Here is a 15,839-nt window from a genome sequence, read left to right on the forward strand (position 1 = left end):
GTGAGAACAATCGTGTGGTTGTAATGTAATTAAATATATTATTATAATATCCGTGTGTGCGTGTTATTCATTAATAATAAAGTTCTATTAACCATTCAAGAGTATATTTATCATAATAAAGTTATCGTGATGACATTTTTCCATCATTACCCAGCCTCAGTCTACCAGCGTGACTCCCTATCTCATTATTTCAATTCTGATTCACTCGGAAGCATTTTAATGGAACTACAGAACAAATATTACTAATTACTAATGTGCTTATTTGAACTGTTTTATTTTCAGTGTGAGGAAGTCTTGAGACAGCCCTTACTGCTCTACATTTTGGGTGCCATACCCTTTTCTCATTTTTAAAGTGATCCCGAGCAACAGTTCTGCAGGATTTTCTCTGGAAACCGGCAGCTTTTTCACTCACCCATGGTCCAGTCCAGACCGTTTTCAGAGGAATGTGGGGTTTTCTTTTTGTTGGTTTAGCCATTTAACACAGACCTATGAATCACCCAGACATAAAAACTACATCTAACTCATGTCTAAACACAACACTGTAGATTCTTCAGTTTAATCTACGAAAGGTGGAAGGGAGGCTGCCACACACAGGTTTGTTGGAGCGATTAAAAGGAGGAAAGTCAGCACAGACTGAGAGCTCTACAGCCCTCTGTAAAACATGGTGGGGGCGTTTCGGTCAGAGGTGTTGGCAAGTTCAAAAACACTAATGTCATTATGAATGCATAAAAGTACCATCAGATTTTAACACTACAAATCATCTAGAAAGTATCTGATTGACCCATGGCTTCATTTTTTGATATACTGTAACAATGACCCCAAACACACTGCGTGCAGTAAGAGCACGCCTGGACAGAAAACAAGCACACAGTGCAGACCTCGACATTACTGAAGCAGAGTGGGATCGTCCTGACAGAGAACCGAACAAAAGCAGCCGAACAAAGACGAGCGTTGAATGTCCTGAAGAGGAGAAGACAGCTATTCCTGAAGATAACTTCCCACGTGAGAAGCACAGTTCAGGCTGTGTTAAAGATGATTGTACCTAGGGGTGGGGGGGTGGGGGAAAAATCGATACTGTGTAGTATCGTGATATTTTGTATCGATGCAGGGACAGCAGAAATCGATATTTTGTTACAAAAAGGTTTTTGTGCTCTGACTTCAGAGCATGTTGATCCTTTTTCTGAGCAAGAACCCTGACATCCCTTCACTGTCCAAATGTGTTTAACTGTTTTTGGCAGCAATAAACATGACAGTTTACTTATTTTAATTTAAGACATGTTTTATTTTAATTACGTTTAAAACTTTTTTATTTAATGTAAAATCATATTTTGTTTTAATTTACTTTCAAATTCTTCAGTTGCTGAATGGGCTGCATAGTTTTCATAAATAGCTGTAATTGTACCAGATGGTTGCATTCAGTTAAGCTGGACTAGACTGTAATACAAACCGTTCAGTTTGTCAACAATAAAACTGAAATGAGAGAAAGACTGAGTGCGAGACTTTGATTTTAGATAAAATGAATATTGATAAAGTTTACCTTTATGGACAGAATCTGAATATCGCAAAATATTTAAAAAAAATTGCAATAATATCGTATCATGCATTAAGTATTGTGATAACATCGTATCGTGGGATGTATGGTGATTCCCACCTCTAATTGTACCAAATATTGACTTCCGAGCTCAGGTTTTTGCCTTATATGTATCTACATTCAATATAGTGCCACACCCGTTCCTGTCTTCTTAAGCTATAGTTTTGCACACATCTCTGTTTCACACCTCCATATTTTGTCTCCTTTTATATCTTCAGTTCTATTCCTGTTGTATATATTAATCAGCATCTGTGGGTGGACAGCAAAGAAAGGATTTCATTGCACAGAGAAATGCCCTTTTTCTCTTGTGACACATGACACTTTGGATCTTTGAATCTTAGTAAAACATGTTGAAGAAAAAACACAAACTGATGGATAAAACATATTACAGGTCATATACAAAGAGTTAGTGTATTACAAAAAGGGAAACAACTGTTAGTGCAATGGGTGAACGCAATATCACGATGGTCAGGGCATGTACAATACTGGGGTTTGTGCAATATAATTGATGTGTTTCCGTTATTGTTATCTATACTGTCCTCTGTGTCCACTCTCCTTGTCATTGTTTGTTATAGTATAATGTGATCACTGTTTTTGTCCTTGTCACATGACCTGTAAAGAGTGTCTCTGTATGTTTTTACTAACTTGTGTTTAACACCAACCTGCCAGAGGGTCTGCAGATGGAAATTAGCCCAAGGCTATAATCTGGCATATTTACATTTGTTAAAATGTTCATTAATATGTATTGCCCCTCTTTCTAAAAAATAAATAAATAAATAAATATGTGTGATGCACCCACACAGCTCAGTTCAGCCTGCCAGCCTTAGCTAATAGCTCTGCCTCTTGGCAGGAAATATCAAAATACAGACGATAATGAACATCACATTAGCCGAGTTAATAAAGCAACACGTGGCAAAGGGAGCACTGTGCAGACTGATCATCACATTCATTTTGGGTTTAAACTAGGGCTGCACGATTAATCGTTAGAAAATCGCGATCTCGATTCATACTTATGTGCGATCTCATTTCCAAATGACAACGATTAAAAAAAAAAAAAAAAAAAAAAAAAAAAAGACGACGACGTCCCGGCATTTTGATCCGGGACGTAATCTGCATGACAACAAGCGCTCACTCTTCCTGCTCAACGAATGACGAGGACGGAGCCTTATACCACGTGATACAGAAGCTGTGCCGTGTGATGCTAAAATTAGCAGGAAAAAACAACGGAGAGCACGTCAGGGATGACGAGAAAGTGACAGGAGAAAATCCGTCCGGGTCAACCACCCAAACACCAATAACAGGAACCTTATATAGCGCTTCCCTGTACACGTCGAACTCCCGCAGGCACAAAGAAATTACGGAGGCTATCACTTATCACCTGACCAAAGATATGGCTCCCATCAACACTGTGCAAAACGAGGGATTTAGGAAAATGATCAACACCCTAGACAAACGCTACACAGTGCCGTCCCGCAACTATTTTTCTATTGTTGCACTACCTGCTCTGTACACGCAGCGTCGAGCAACGGTGGAGACGGAATTTCAAGCAGTACAACATTTTGCGGCAACAACAAAACGTGAGACATTTGTTGTTTTATGTTTATTTATTGTTTTTATGTTCAGTCTCAACTGTTACGAAGTTGATGTGCAGTTAATAAGTGCAATAAATATTTATACTGGAAAAGAGAATCGTGAGAGAATCGTGATCTCAATTCTAAGCCAAAAAATCTTGATTCTCATTTTATGCAAAATCGTGCAACCCTAGTTTAAACCTCACTCAGTTACTGAATGAAGGAAATGTACAACAGGACGTCCCTCAGAACTAGTTTGATGTTAACTTTATGGTGTGCAGCTTTGCACAGTAAATACACAATCTACAGTTAAACGCAGAGCTACATGCCTTACCTGCAAGATGACAATGCACCGTGCTCTGCATTTGTTTATGCGGTCACACTCTCAAAGCCCCCAGAGACACCGGTCAATCTGTGGACACACAGACAAGATTGCTCTGAAACACAGTACAAAACAAAATGAAAAGAATCGGCTCCTTTGGAAAGAAACGACTCCACTGAGTTAAAGATCAGCAGCAAGTGCTATCCATCTATGCCTTAAATAGGAAAGACTGCTGGTGCCAATTTTCCTTGAAAATCACTGCTGGAAATAAGCTTGTAAAGGAATCCACGGAAGAATTTTTTATTTTTTTTTAAGTGTAAGACAATAAAAGAGAGTCTGGTAAAAAAAATAAATTAAAACACAGAGACCGAAATAGGCAAAATCTACAAGTCTGTTCCTTCCCCTCGACCTCGAAGCTGAGAGGTCACACCACTCGCGGGTCTGTTAATAAGGTCTGCAAAGGTCACTTTATTGTGAAGATTAGGTCACATACTCAAGGTCATGATATGACCTTGAGTATGTGCAAGGGCTCAGCAGAACAGAAGGCCATTCAAAGGCAGCATATGGTTCACATCAGCAGTTCCTAAGGTGTGTGTCGATAGAGAGAAGATGAAGACAGTGGTCGCCACAGAGGGGGTTAAATATGGACGGACGAGCTGACAGGGTTTGTTGCAGGTAGACAACTCTCCAGCAATCTCCGCCGTCTGTTCAATGTAGTATATACTGCTGAAGATAACATTATGCCAGAGATTGTGATATCCTTAGATGCCCACAAAGCCTTTGATCGAATAGAGTATTACTATCTATTTACGGCCCTCGAAAGATTCGGCTTTGGTCCAACATTTTGCTCATGGATTAAAATAATTTATTCGAGCCCCCAGGCTATGGTGAGAACGAATAATATCGTATCTGAACCCTTCTCTCTATTCCGGGGAACAAGACAGGGGTGCCCTTTGTCACCCCTGCTCTTTGATGTGGCAATTGAACCCCTTGCGATGATGGTAAATGGTAAATGGCCTGTATTTATATAGCGCTTTACTAGTCACTAAGGACCCCAAAGCGCTTTACATATCCAGTCATCCACCCATTCACGCACACATTCACACACTGGTGATGGCAGCTACATTGTAGCCACAGCCACCCTGGGGCGCACTGACAGAGGCGAGGCTGCCGGACACTGGCGCCACCGGGCCCTCTGACCACCACCAGTAGGCAACGGGTGAAGTGTCTTGCCCAAGGACACAACGACCGAGACTGTCCAAGCCGGGGCTCGAACCGGCAACCTTCCGATTACAAGGCGAACTCCCAACTCTTGAGCCACGATCGCTGAGACAGGCTGCTGAATTGGTAGGGATACAAAGGGGGACACAAAACCATAGGCTGTCCTTGTATGCTGACGATCTCCTCCTTTTTCTGTCAAACCCTGCCACTAGTATCCCAGTGGCCCTTGGTATTATCAAAGATTTTAGGAGGGTGTCGGGCTATAAAATTAATTTAGACAAAAGTGTTCTTTTCCCCATTAATAAACAGGCGAGGAAACTTTCTTTCCGGGCCTATCCCTTTGCAATACATAAGGATAGATTCGCATATTTAGGTGTTAATGTAACTAGTAAGTATAAAGATTTACTGGACTATAACTTTAAAGTTGCACTGGACAAAGCGAAATTAGATGTGGAAAGGTGGGCGTCGCTCCCCTTATCATTAGCAGGGAAGGTAAATTCTGTTAAAATGATTATACTGCCGCGGCTCCTCTATTTATTTCAGACGATACCGATTTTCATTCCTAAATCATTTTTTAAGGAATTGAACAAATGTACGTCTGCCTTTATTTGGAAAAAAACTGTCCCCAGGATAAGACGGGAGTTTCTTGAGAGACAGAAAGAAGAGGGAGGTCTGGCTCTGCCGAACTATATGCACTACTATTTTGCTGCTAATATACATAAGTTGTTATTTTGGGTCAAAGAGTTGGATGAGGATGAAACCCCAATATGGGTTCATATGGAAAGGTATGTCTCTAGTCCAGTGTCCCTGCGCTCCCTGGTCTTTAACCAAGACATCTTTACACAAACAACCCGGTGGTATCTCATTCTCTGAAAATTTGGACTCAATTCAGATCACATTTTAAAAACAGAACCGCCCTCCTGTCTGCTCCCATCTATGGAAATCACTTGTTTCCCCCAGCCCTCGGGGGAACAGCCTTTAGGGAATGGCATAGAGCTGGGGTGGAATGTGTCAAACATCTTTTTAAAAATGGTACTTTTATATCTGCTGCTCAACTGGAAAAGGACTATGGAATCTCCTCCAAGACTAATTACTTTAGATATTTCCAGGTTCGGGACTTTGTGAAAAAGTCATTCAGCCCCTCCCTCGAGCTTCCACAAAGCGGATGGATAGACGAGTTGATGGACACAGATCCGACTGCTAAGGGGACAATCTCCACGCTATATACACATATTCAGAATGTGGCTTCCCCCTCCCTGGACAATGTAAGACGGAAATGGGAGGAAGAATTGGGGCTGGACATTTCAGAGGTTGACTGGGGGGGGGGGCTGTAGATCTAGTACACTCTGCTTCTATATGTGTGAGACACGGATTGATACAGTTCAAGGTGTTGCACAGACTGCATTTGTCAAGGGAGAAACTGGCAAGAATGTACCAGGGGGCCGATCCGACCTGCCCCAGATGTAAACAGGTACCAGCCAACTTATGCCACATGTTCTGGTCTTGTTCCAGGCTGAAAGACTTTTGGGCTAACATCTTTAGAACATTCTTATTCATTTCTAATAAGGATATGGAACCAATGCCTCTGACAGCCATCTTTGGTGTGGCACCGAGGGAAACTCAACTAACAGCCTCTCAGAGGAAGGCAATAGCATTCGCCTCATTGCTGGCTAGGAGATTGATTCTACTTAACTGGATAAAGGCAACACCGCCATCCCATAAACGCTGGGTGGAGGAGGTGATGGCACACCTCAAATTAGAACATCTCAGATTTACTATACAGGGCAACACCAAGAAATTCTTTAAGGTCTGGCAGCCTTTCATTTCCTATTTTGAAGATGAGTTTCCTTCCACTCCATAACTGGCAACCCCCCACCTTTTTTTTTTTTTTTCCCTTTTCTTTTCTTCCTCTGTCTGGGTATAGTTTTGTCTTACACTGTGCGGTAGGACTTGAGTTCGAGCTTTTCTGTATGAATGATATGCTTTCTGAAAACTCAATAAAAACACTTTGATTATTAAATATGGACGGACGAGGAAGCTTTTAGTCCGTTTTGAGCAACGGGCTCGGGTTAGACGGACCCATTTATCCCAACATAACAGCTCAAAGTTTCTCCCCACACTCCAACACTGGAGGGGTAGCATTTACCCCCTCACACTGAGAGCAGTCTTTAAAAGAAAACTCTTTTCTACCTCAAAGCTTCGGAAAGGCCCAAAGACAATCAAAGCATCGATTCTTCTCAATAAAGAACATCCTTCCTGTTTTTGTCATTTAAATACAGATATGAAGACGCTTCGCTGCAAATGTTAAAAATCAAAATCACGAGGTTCAGTTTGTAAAAATTCTGCCCTTTGTCATCACGCTGTTGCCTTTTCCCCTGTTGCTTACTGTGATCATGTGACAGCCTGTTGGTGTGGAAAGAGCTCAGACATGCAAGTATCTCACAGGCAATTCCCATCAACCCCAGGTCGCCGCTAGGCCTTCGCCAAGCATGCATACACCAATTAATCCGATGGCTCGAGTCACAGTCAACTTTCATTTCCAAAGAAGTCGCTCGAATCCAAGGGAGGGATCTCCCTCCCAGTACCTCGCAGTTTCTCCAAAATATCAAGTGTAACGCGGTTAAAGGACCAGGGCGCCTGACTGCAGCTTCATAGACAATGAGCTATCAGAATTAGTTTAGACTATGGAGCCTGAGTGTGTGAATAAAACACAGGAAACCAAAGTAGAGCTCAAAAATATATATATTATGTTTGTTTTGAGAAATGTATAGACAGATGTACAAAAAATAAAAAATATGCATATATATCACAAACAAAAATAATGTTGACAATACAAAACAGCTTATTAGGTTCCAAAAGGAGGTGGGATGAGGTGTGGTCCAGTATGAGATTTAGTTTAATTCCATGGACCTGTGATAGGTCATGTGTCAACAGTTTAATTCAGTCCATAGGTTTACGATTCCTACCGCAACGTAGCGGTGGTCGGGTGGCTCGCCATCCCGCGCTGATCAGGGCTGATCGCGGGAGAAAAGAAAAAAAAAAAAAAACCTGACCTAGACAAGGTCAAAAACATAAATTATCATTCACAGAAGAAAATGAAACAGCATTCTACTGCTGTGACAAAATACATAAATCCATAAATAACCAAGACAAGTAATTAATGCCATGTTGCATACAACAATTAATAAACCATCATCTCTTATAATGAATGAATGTCATTCAAAATACTACTATAGAAAAACATTCTCATGGGTCCCATCAAAGTATATCAGCAATAAAGCTAATAAACATTATCCAAAGTTAATCACATATATTTACAAAACTCATTTAATCACAGGTGTTGCGCAACAGATTCAATAATCTCAGTGGAATTTAACTCAATGCAAAATCAGAGTCAGAGGGCGCTGCTCTTGCAGCGACCAGCAGGTTTTCTCCGTCTGTCAGTGTTTTAACTTATTTTATATCATTTTTTTATTCCTTTATCTTATTTTTTTGCCTGAGGAAATCCTATAGCATCGGCTTGTGCTTTGTGGAACTTCTTTTAATGAAGATGGGTTTTTTATTTCGCATGGTTTTATTAGCGTCTTCAAGCAACTTAAAGAAGTCCAGATGCTTTTCTTTGCAAGCTCCTTTGACTACGATGACCTGGATGACTGAGAACCTTCACAGACATTTTGTACCTAGTGCTATTATCATGGTTAATAACACTAAACCATAAGGGTTGTTGCCATTGCACATTGCACTTTTTGATGAAAAATCTAGGTTGTTCTATCAGGCTTTTATTATATTATCTTGGTGAGTGTATGTGATGTGTTGGTTGTCTGTTTGCTTGTTTGTACGGACACACTGCAAATCAATTTCCCGTTAGGGACAATAAAGTTACCATTGACCAATCTCATAGGCCGTTTTGGCATTTCATCAGAAAAGTAACAAAAAACATCCAAAACGGACAAAACTACGAAAATCAAATCACTCGTTCAACTCTAGGTACGTTAAGTCAACATTCGGCCATAATGGAATAAACAAAAACAACAATATTCAATAAATAAAACTAGTAATTGCACTTACTGTCGCTAGCCTAGCATTAGCTTACCGGTGTTTTAGGATTTGCGATGGCGGCTCCGCATTTTCATTAATTGTGACAAAACAAAACAAACAAACAGCTCACCGTTGAGTCGATTGTGAGGTGGTGTAAAGATGAATGAATCGGCCGGGTTATTGCACGCTGTCAACTGGTCTGTAGTGTAAAATTTGTCGATATCTGACAAGTACGCCAACCACAGGGACAACAGCAGCCAGAGGAGCAGGGACATGCAGCTGATTGACCCGGAACTTATACAGGGTTCAGTCCCGCCACAATAAAGGGACTGGTGGAAGTGGGGTCAGAAGTTACCGTGGTTACACAAGGCAGAGGCACCCTTCCAATGCAGGGGTTCGTCAAAAAAACTGAGTCACAGCTTCACAGGAACTAAATGGGACAACTCCCAAAATTCCTACCTTTTCGCAATTGTGAAAATGTTCCCTTTGAACTGCTGAAGACACTGTGTTGATTCAGTGGCAGGATCCTTCCCCCTAAGTCGCTATTTGCTTTAGCGGCGATGACACAAGGGGAGGAATTTGAGCAATGTGTGAGCATCGTAGACTCCTTTCCTCTGAGTGAAAACCATCTCCAGACAGACAAGTCGGCACTCAAGACGTGCTCAAACTAGGACTGCTCACTAATTCTGGTCACCACCTAAAACTGAACTCAAAGCCCTTTATACATGCCTCATTCACACATTCATACAAGCACTTTGCTTCCTATCCAACATTCACACACCAATGAAGGCATCAGGAGCAATTCAGGATTCGATATCTCGCTAAATGTTACCCAAGGATGCTTTGGCAGGTACACTGCCCTCTCCCCTCCACTTTATTTAGAATATAAGACAAAAATAATCAGGCCCCATCTTATCTTAATGACCTTGTAGTACCATATCACCCTATTAGAGCACTTCGCTCTCGCTCTGCAGGCCTACTTGTTGTTCCTAGAGTATTTAAAAGTAGAATGGGAGGCAGAGCCTTCAGTTTTCAGGCCCCTCTTCTGTGGAACCAGCTTCCAGTTTGGATTCAGGAGACAGACACTATCTCTACTTTCAAGATTAGGCTTCAAACTTTCCTTTTTGCTAAAGCATATAGTTAGGGCTGGACCAGGTGACCCTGAATCCTCCCTTAGTTATGCTGCAATAGACGTAGGCTGCCGGGGGATTCCCATGATGCATTGAGTTTTTCCTTTCCAGTCACCTTTCTCACTCACTATGTATTAACAGACCTCTCTGCATTGAATCATATCTGTTATTAACCTCTGTCTCTCTTCCACAGCATGTCTTTATCCTGTCTTCCTTCTCTCACCCCAACCAATCACAGCAGGTCTGGCAACAGGGATTACTACACCATAGCCCGATCCAACCTGAAGAGAGGCATCAGAGAGGCAAAGGGGGACTATAGGAGGAGGATTGAGGACCATCTGAAGAGTAATACCAGCCGGCAGGTGTGGCAAGGCATCCAGCACCTAACCAACTATAAGATCAATCTCGGAGCTACGGACGGTGACCTGGAGCTGGCAGAGGAGCTGAATATCTTCTTCGCCCGCTTTGAGACCAGGGTACCGGAGGTATTGGAGCCACAGCAGCAACACGCCACCCATAGCAGCACCACCCTCACCCTGGAAGAGCACGAGGTGAGGCGCATGCTGCAGGCTGTTAACCCGAGGAAGGCGGCGGGTCCTGATGGTGTGCCAGGTCGAATATTGAGGGATTGTGCAGGACAGCTGGCTGGGATCTTCACCAGGATCTTCAACAAATCCCTCGCACAGGCGACTGTCCCACTCTGCCTGAAGTCCTCCACCATAGTCCCCTTGCCTAAGAAGCCCCACATCACCGGCCTGAATGACTACAGACCGGTGGCACTCACCCCAGTGGTAATGAAATGCTTTGAGAAGCTGGTCCGCAGACACATCACAGCAGCCCTGCCCCGCAGCCTGGATCCACACCAGTTTGCCTACAGAGCAAACCGATCCACGGAAGACGCTGTAGCCACAGCACTCCATGCTGCATTAACTCACCTGGAAGAGCATGGTAGCTATGTGCGGATGCTCTTCGTGGATTACTGCTCAGCTTTTAACACCATCCTTCCACACAAACTGGTGGCCAAGCTACAAGACCTGGGGCTTCCATACAGCACCTGCATGTGGATCAATAGCTTCCTCTCGGGCCGTAGACAGAGAGTCAGAGTTGGCCATCACACATCCTCAGCCCTGAGTCTCAGCACTGGCTCACCCCAGGGCTGTGTGCTCAGTCCACTGCTCTACTCTCTCTACACACACGACTGCACTCCTCGCCACCACAGCAACATCTTTGTGAAATTTGCAGATGACACCACAGTGGTGGGGCTCATTTCCAAGGGAGACGAGTCTACGTACAGAGACGAGGTGGAGCAGCTGACGTCATGGTGTAAGGCCAATAACCTCCTCCTCAACACTTCAAAAACCAAAGAACTCATAATAGACTTCAGAAGGAAAAAGGCAGAGATCCAACCACTATTCATAAATGGGGACTGTGTAGAAAGGGTGGCAAGCTTCCGCTTCCTGGGAGTCAATATAGAGGAGAACCTTTCCTGGAGTGTGAACACCTCCGAGCTGCTGAAAAAGGCCCAACAGAGACTGTACTTCCTGAGAATTCTCAGGAGGAATAACATCACACAGAGACTGCTGGTGTCCTTCTACAGAGCCACCATTGAGAGTGTTCTAACTTACTGCATATGCATCTGGTACACTAGCTGCACAGGGGCTCAGAGGAAAGCACTCCAAGGGATCATTAACACCGCCCAAAAGATCACTGGCTGCCCTCTCCCCACACTGGAAGTTCTACACAACGCCCACTGTTTTAAAAAGGCCCAAAACATCATAAAAGACACCTCACATCCTGGCCACTCCCTGTTCGAACTGTTGCCCTCAGGCAGACGGTACAGGGCAATCAGAGCAAGGACTAATAGACTCAAACACAGCTGTTATCCAACTGCAATAACACATCTGAATACTACAAAAAAATGTCCATCACGCCACTCTTGTGTTAATCTATGCACGGTCTGAAGCATGTGTGTGGGAATGTATGTGAATGTTTTACTGTTACATCTTATTAGTATTTTAAGTATTCTATCTATTTTATTTATTGAATTTTATTGTTTTATTTATATTTTGATATTGCTAGGGATGATGCAATGATCGGGGACCATTCTTCATTTCGTTGTTCTCGTGACAATGACAATAAAGTTTCTGATAAAGTCTGATAAAGATGGCCCCGCCCCTCCCTGAGCCTGGTTCTGTTGGAGGTTTCTTCCTGTTAAAAGGGAGTTTTTCCTTCCCACTGTCGCCAAAGTGCTTGCTCATAGGGGTCGTATGGTTGCTGGGTTTTTCCTCTGTATCTATTATTGTAAGGTCTACTGTACAATATAAAGCGCCTTGAGGCGGCTGTTGTTGTGATTTGGTGCTATATAAATAAAATTTAATTGAAAATTAATTATTTCACATTGATCAGCTTTAAAGAAAGGGATAGATCCACACTCACAGGCTGCTTTCTAACCATTTAGTCATAATTTTTATTCACAATCACTTTGGGCCCAAAAAGGATGAATGCTGATCTTCGTGAGCGGTGCTTAACCACAGGCTACAAGTTGGACTGAACTTGTTCTGGAGGAACTCGTCTAGAGTACACCTGGCTCTTTCTTTACACAGATGATGTAAATGAGTAAGAGGATTCCAGCAAGCTTACTGGGTTATTTGGCACAAATGAAGGTTTTAAGTTTTAAGTTGTCCCGTCAGTGTGCTGCTTTCAAGCATAAAATGAAGAGCATGAAATGCTCGAGTACACTCTCTTCTCTGTGCGATGGGACAGACTCAAACCCGAGCAGCCTTTCTGAAAATGTCGCCTTCTCACAATAAGGATCAATGCAACAATTGGCACTTTGCAATTTTCACTCAGTCTCTCTTTCTCTTTGGCTGATGTTTTCCACGGGCAGGTCAATAAGTAGACTTTGCAGGGACACTCTGTTTCACAACTACTCCAAAGTCAAGGAAGAGAGAAGCGCGGCAGCCTGTGCAAGCAGATTAGTAATTTCTGCAGCTTATGGATGCCAGCCAAGAAGCATCTAGCCTCTCTCCACTTGTGCCTTTTTTCAGCTGTTTGATCCATGCCTCATATGGAAATTACTTCTGAAAGTCACACAGGGCACCACACGGGACCAGGAATCTTTTAAATGGCAACAACATTAAAAGAAGAAGAAATGATTAAGTTTGAATCAAATGACATGCGGATATCAACATGGGAGATCTCCAGCGATGAAAGCAGCGGTGGAGAGCGAGACAGGAAAGGGAAGAGCGAGACCAAAACAGGCTATGGTGATGAAACACGTTCAGTGAACACAGGATGGGGGGGGTTAGTCTGAACCAACGAGTTCTGGAACAAATTCAGCCTTTAGTTTTAATCCCATCACCAAGTTTAAAAGCCAACCTTTACACGCTCTGAATACTTTGACCAGCGTGCTAGGGGTAAGAGCCACAGATGAATACCCACCTGTATTGTATTGCAAAGTACAACAACAATAAAGCCCTTCTGATTCCGATTCTGACATGTACAGGCAAGCACGTACTCACCCACAGACACACCTGCCACCACACTGTGGGTGGAACATTTATTCTAACACAGATAAACAGCAAGCTGGGATTCAGAGATCACAAAAGTGCCATTTCTATCAAAAGCGTGTGCTCGAGGAGAGACAAAGAAACAGATTCCTTTTAACTGGGTAAAAGTTACCCAGTTCATACCTTTGTTTTCATACTGCACAACTTTCATGACATTTTCTGAACTTTTCATTTATGCATAAGGTGCCAGATTACGGTATCAGTGAGAGGGAACGGTCACGCTCAGCTCGCCGTATACACCGATCAGGTATAACATTTTGAGCACTGATAGGTCACATAAATAACACTAGTTATCTCTTCATCATGGCACCTGTTAGTGGGTGGGATATATTTGAGACCAAGTCAATATTTTTGTCCTCAAAGTTGACGTGTTGGGTTAGGTTTAGGTGTTGGAAGCAGGAAAAATGGGGAAACATGAGGGTTTAAGTGACTTTGACAGGCAGACGAGCTTTAAATGGGTAACATGCGGTATGTTTTTTAAGGGTAACCTTATCTTTTAACCTCTGGCAGTTCACCACTTTTACCTTTGTACCCTTTTAAGCTATTCATTCGTCTGAATGACTTGAATTGCAATAAATAACTGGAAAAATTGGGGTGTGGTAAATCTTTTGACCACTAGTGTGTATTATTATACGGACTTTGCCTCTTTGGATTTTTAGTTCTTTCAAATGTGACAGAACGAGACTGCAGATAAAAGTGGCAGAAATGAGTTTTCTCTGAATGGCGGATGGGCTCTCCAGCACAGGGCGAGGAGTTCAGCCATTCAACAGAGGCTTCACATTGAACGGAGCCAGCTGAGGCAGTAGCCTCCTGGGTAAAGGTGTTCAGGAAGAGGCCTGCGAGTAGACCCAGGACCCACTGGAGACATCATCTCTCTCTACTGTCCTTTTAACGCCTCAGTGTTTCCTGGATAAGCTGAAACTTTCAAACAATGTGCATCATGTGCGAGGGGCCGATGGCGCGATATGGCAGCCTCGCTTCTGTCAGTCTGCCCCAGGGCAGCTGTGGCTACAACCGTAGCTGCCTCCACCAGTGTATGAATGTGAGAGTGAATGAATAGTGGCATTGTAAAGCGCTTTGGGTGCCTTGAAAAGCGCTATATAAATCCAATCCATTATTATTATTATTATCATTCATAATGCACCACACTTTTCAGCTGCAATCTATTTGTTTTTCAAATGTTAATTTGTGATATTTTAATAATACATGAACATATTTTTGATATTTCCTGCCATGTTTCCATATTTTTAACATCAGTTTTCTTCGTGAATATAGTGGAGTCCATGCCTCGACGTGAGGAGACCAACATAACATGACACAGGTGGCCATAATGTTATGACTGATTGTCATAACATTATGAGACATTATGGTGTATCAATGCCCACAGACTCCTGTGTTAAGATGGATAACTTCTGACACGATACAAAAAAATAGCTTTGCCTCTATGTAGAGCTGGGCGATAGAACGATAACGATATGTATCGCGATATAACTTTTACTCGATAGAAAAATTTAACTATCGCGATAGACCTCGCCGCTCTTGTCCTCTTGAAAAAAAAAAAAAAAAAAAAAAGGTCAGCCAATCCAAATTAAGTAGCGCAGAGCCGAACCAATCACAGCCGCAGCGTCACGTCGCGTGACTTGTTACGTACAGCACAAGTGCCAAGCCGCACGTGTGTATTTGTTTGGGAAGCAGCCAGCCACCGTACCGCCCGGGTAATGGAGGAAATGAGTGTGCCGACTGGAAAAATCAACCGAGCGTGACCGAAGAGAAAACAGATGATGGTTCCAACGCCGGAGAGATTGTCGAACGGAAGAGCCATAGAAGCTCCGTAGTGTGAAGGTATTTCGGTTATTTCAAGTCTGACAAATAACAGAGTAGCGTGCACTGTAAATTGTGCCAAAAGCAAGTCTGGAAATACAATAAACTGGTGCATGCGCTACGTACACACGTACCCGGGTATTTTTGAAAACGCAGATTTTTCTATGCGTTTGCACCTTTCGTCCACACGTAAACGGCGTTTTTGGTCACTGAAAACGAAGATTTTTGAAAACTCCGTTTTTGCATTTACGTGTGGACCAGAAAAACTGAGAAAACGCAGCGTCAAAGGTGTGCGCATTTTTTGACGTCACACTGTGCGCCACGTTATTGTTTCGGTGAAATGAATTTCTACAATACTGTTACTGTTAATTCTACTCTCTGCAGTGTTTAAATGCTTACATATACACACAGTTACTGTCCCTCCACACATACGACTCGGTTCTGCTTCTATGCCCCAGCTTTGTTTACTTTTTCCCACCGAGGCTTCTAGACTTCTGATTGGCCAACATTTCGGCACGGTTAGGAATCTACCGCCACCTGCTGCTTTGGCATGTTCATAGCAGCGTTTTCCTTCAT

The 15,839-nt window shown here is 42.8% G+C and overlaps 1 protein-coding gene across 5 annotated transcripts in view; it reads right to left on the reverse strand.

Annotated features, from left to right (window-relative positions):
• Positions 1–15,839, reverse strand: part of disp1 (dispatched homolog 1 (Drosophila)) — a 120,424-nt gene that overhangs the window by 70,667 nt on the left and 33,918 nt on the right. For 4 of the 5 annotated variants that reach the window (XM_076873606.1, XM_076873597.1, XM_076873598.1 and 1 more), the window contains exon 3: positions 3,497–3,574. The exons of the other annotated variant lie outside the window; for it this stretch is intronic. The gene's annotated coding sequence lies outside the window, so the exon portion shown is untranslated. The remainder of the gene's footprint in view (positions 1–3,496; positions 3,575–15,839) is intronic. 5 annotated transcript variants of the gene reach the window in all.

This window comes from Maylandia zebra, linkage group LG15, assembly GCF_041146795.1.
Source record: "Maylandia zebra isolate NMK-2024a linkage group LG15, Mzebra_GT3a, whole genome shotgun sequence".
Taxonomy (NCBI): domain Eukaryota; kingdom Metazoa; phylum Chordata; class Actinopteri; order Cichliformes; family Cichlidae; genus Maylandia; species Maylandia zebra.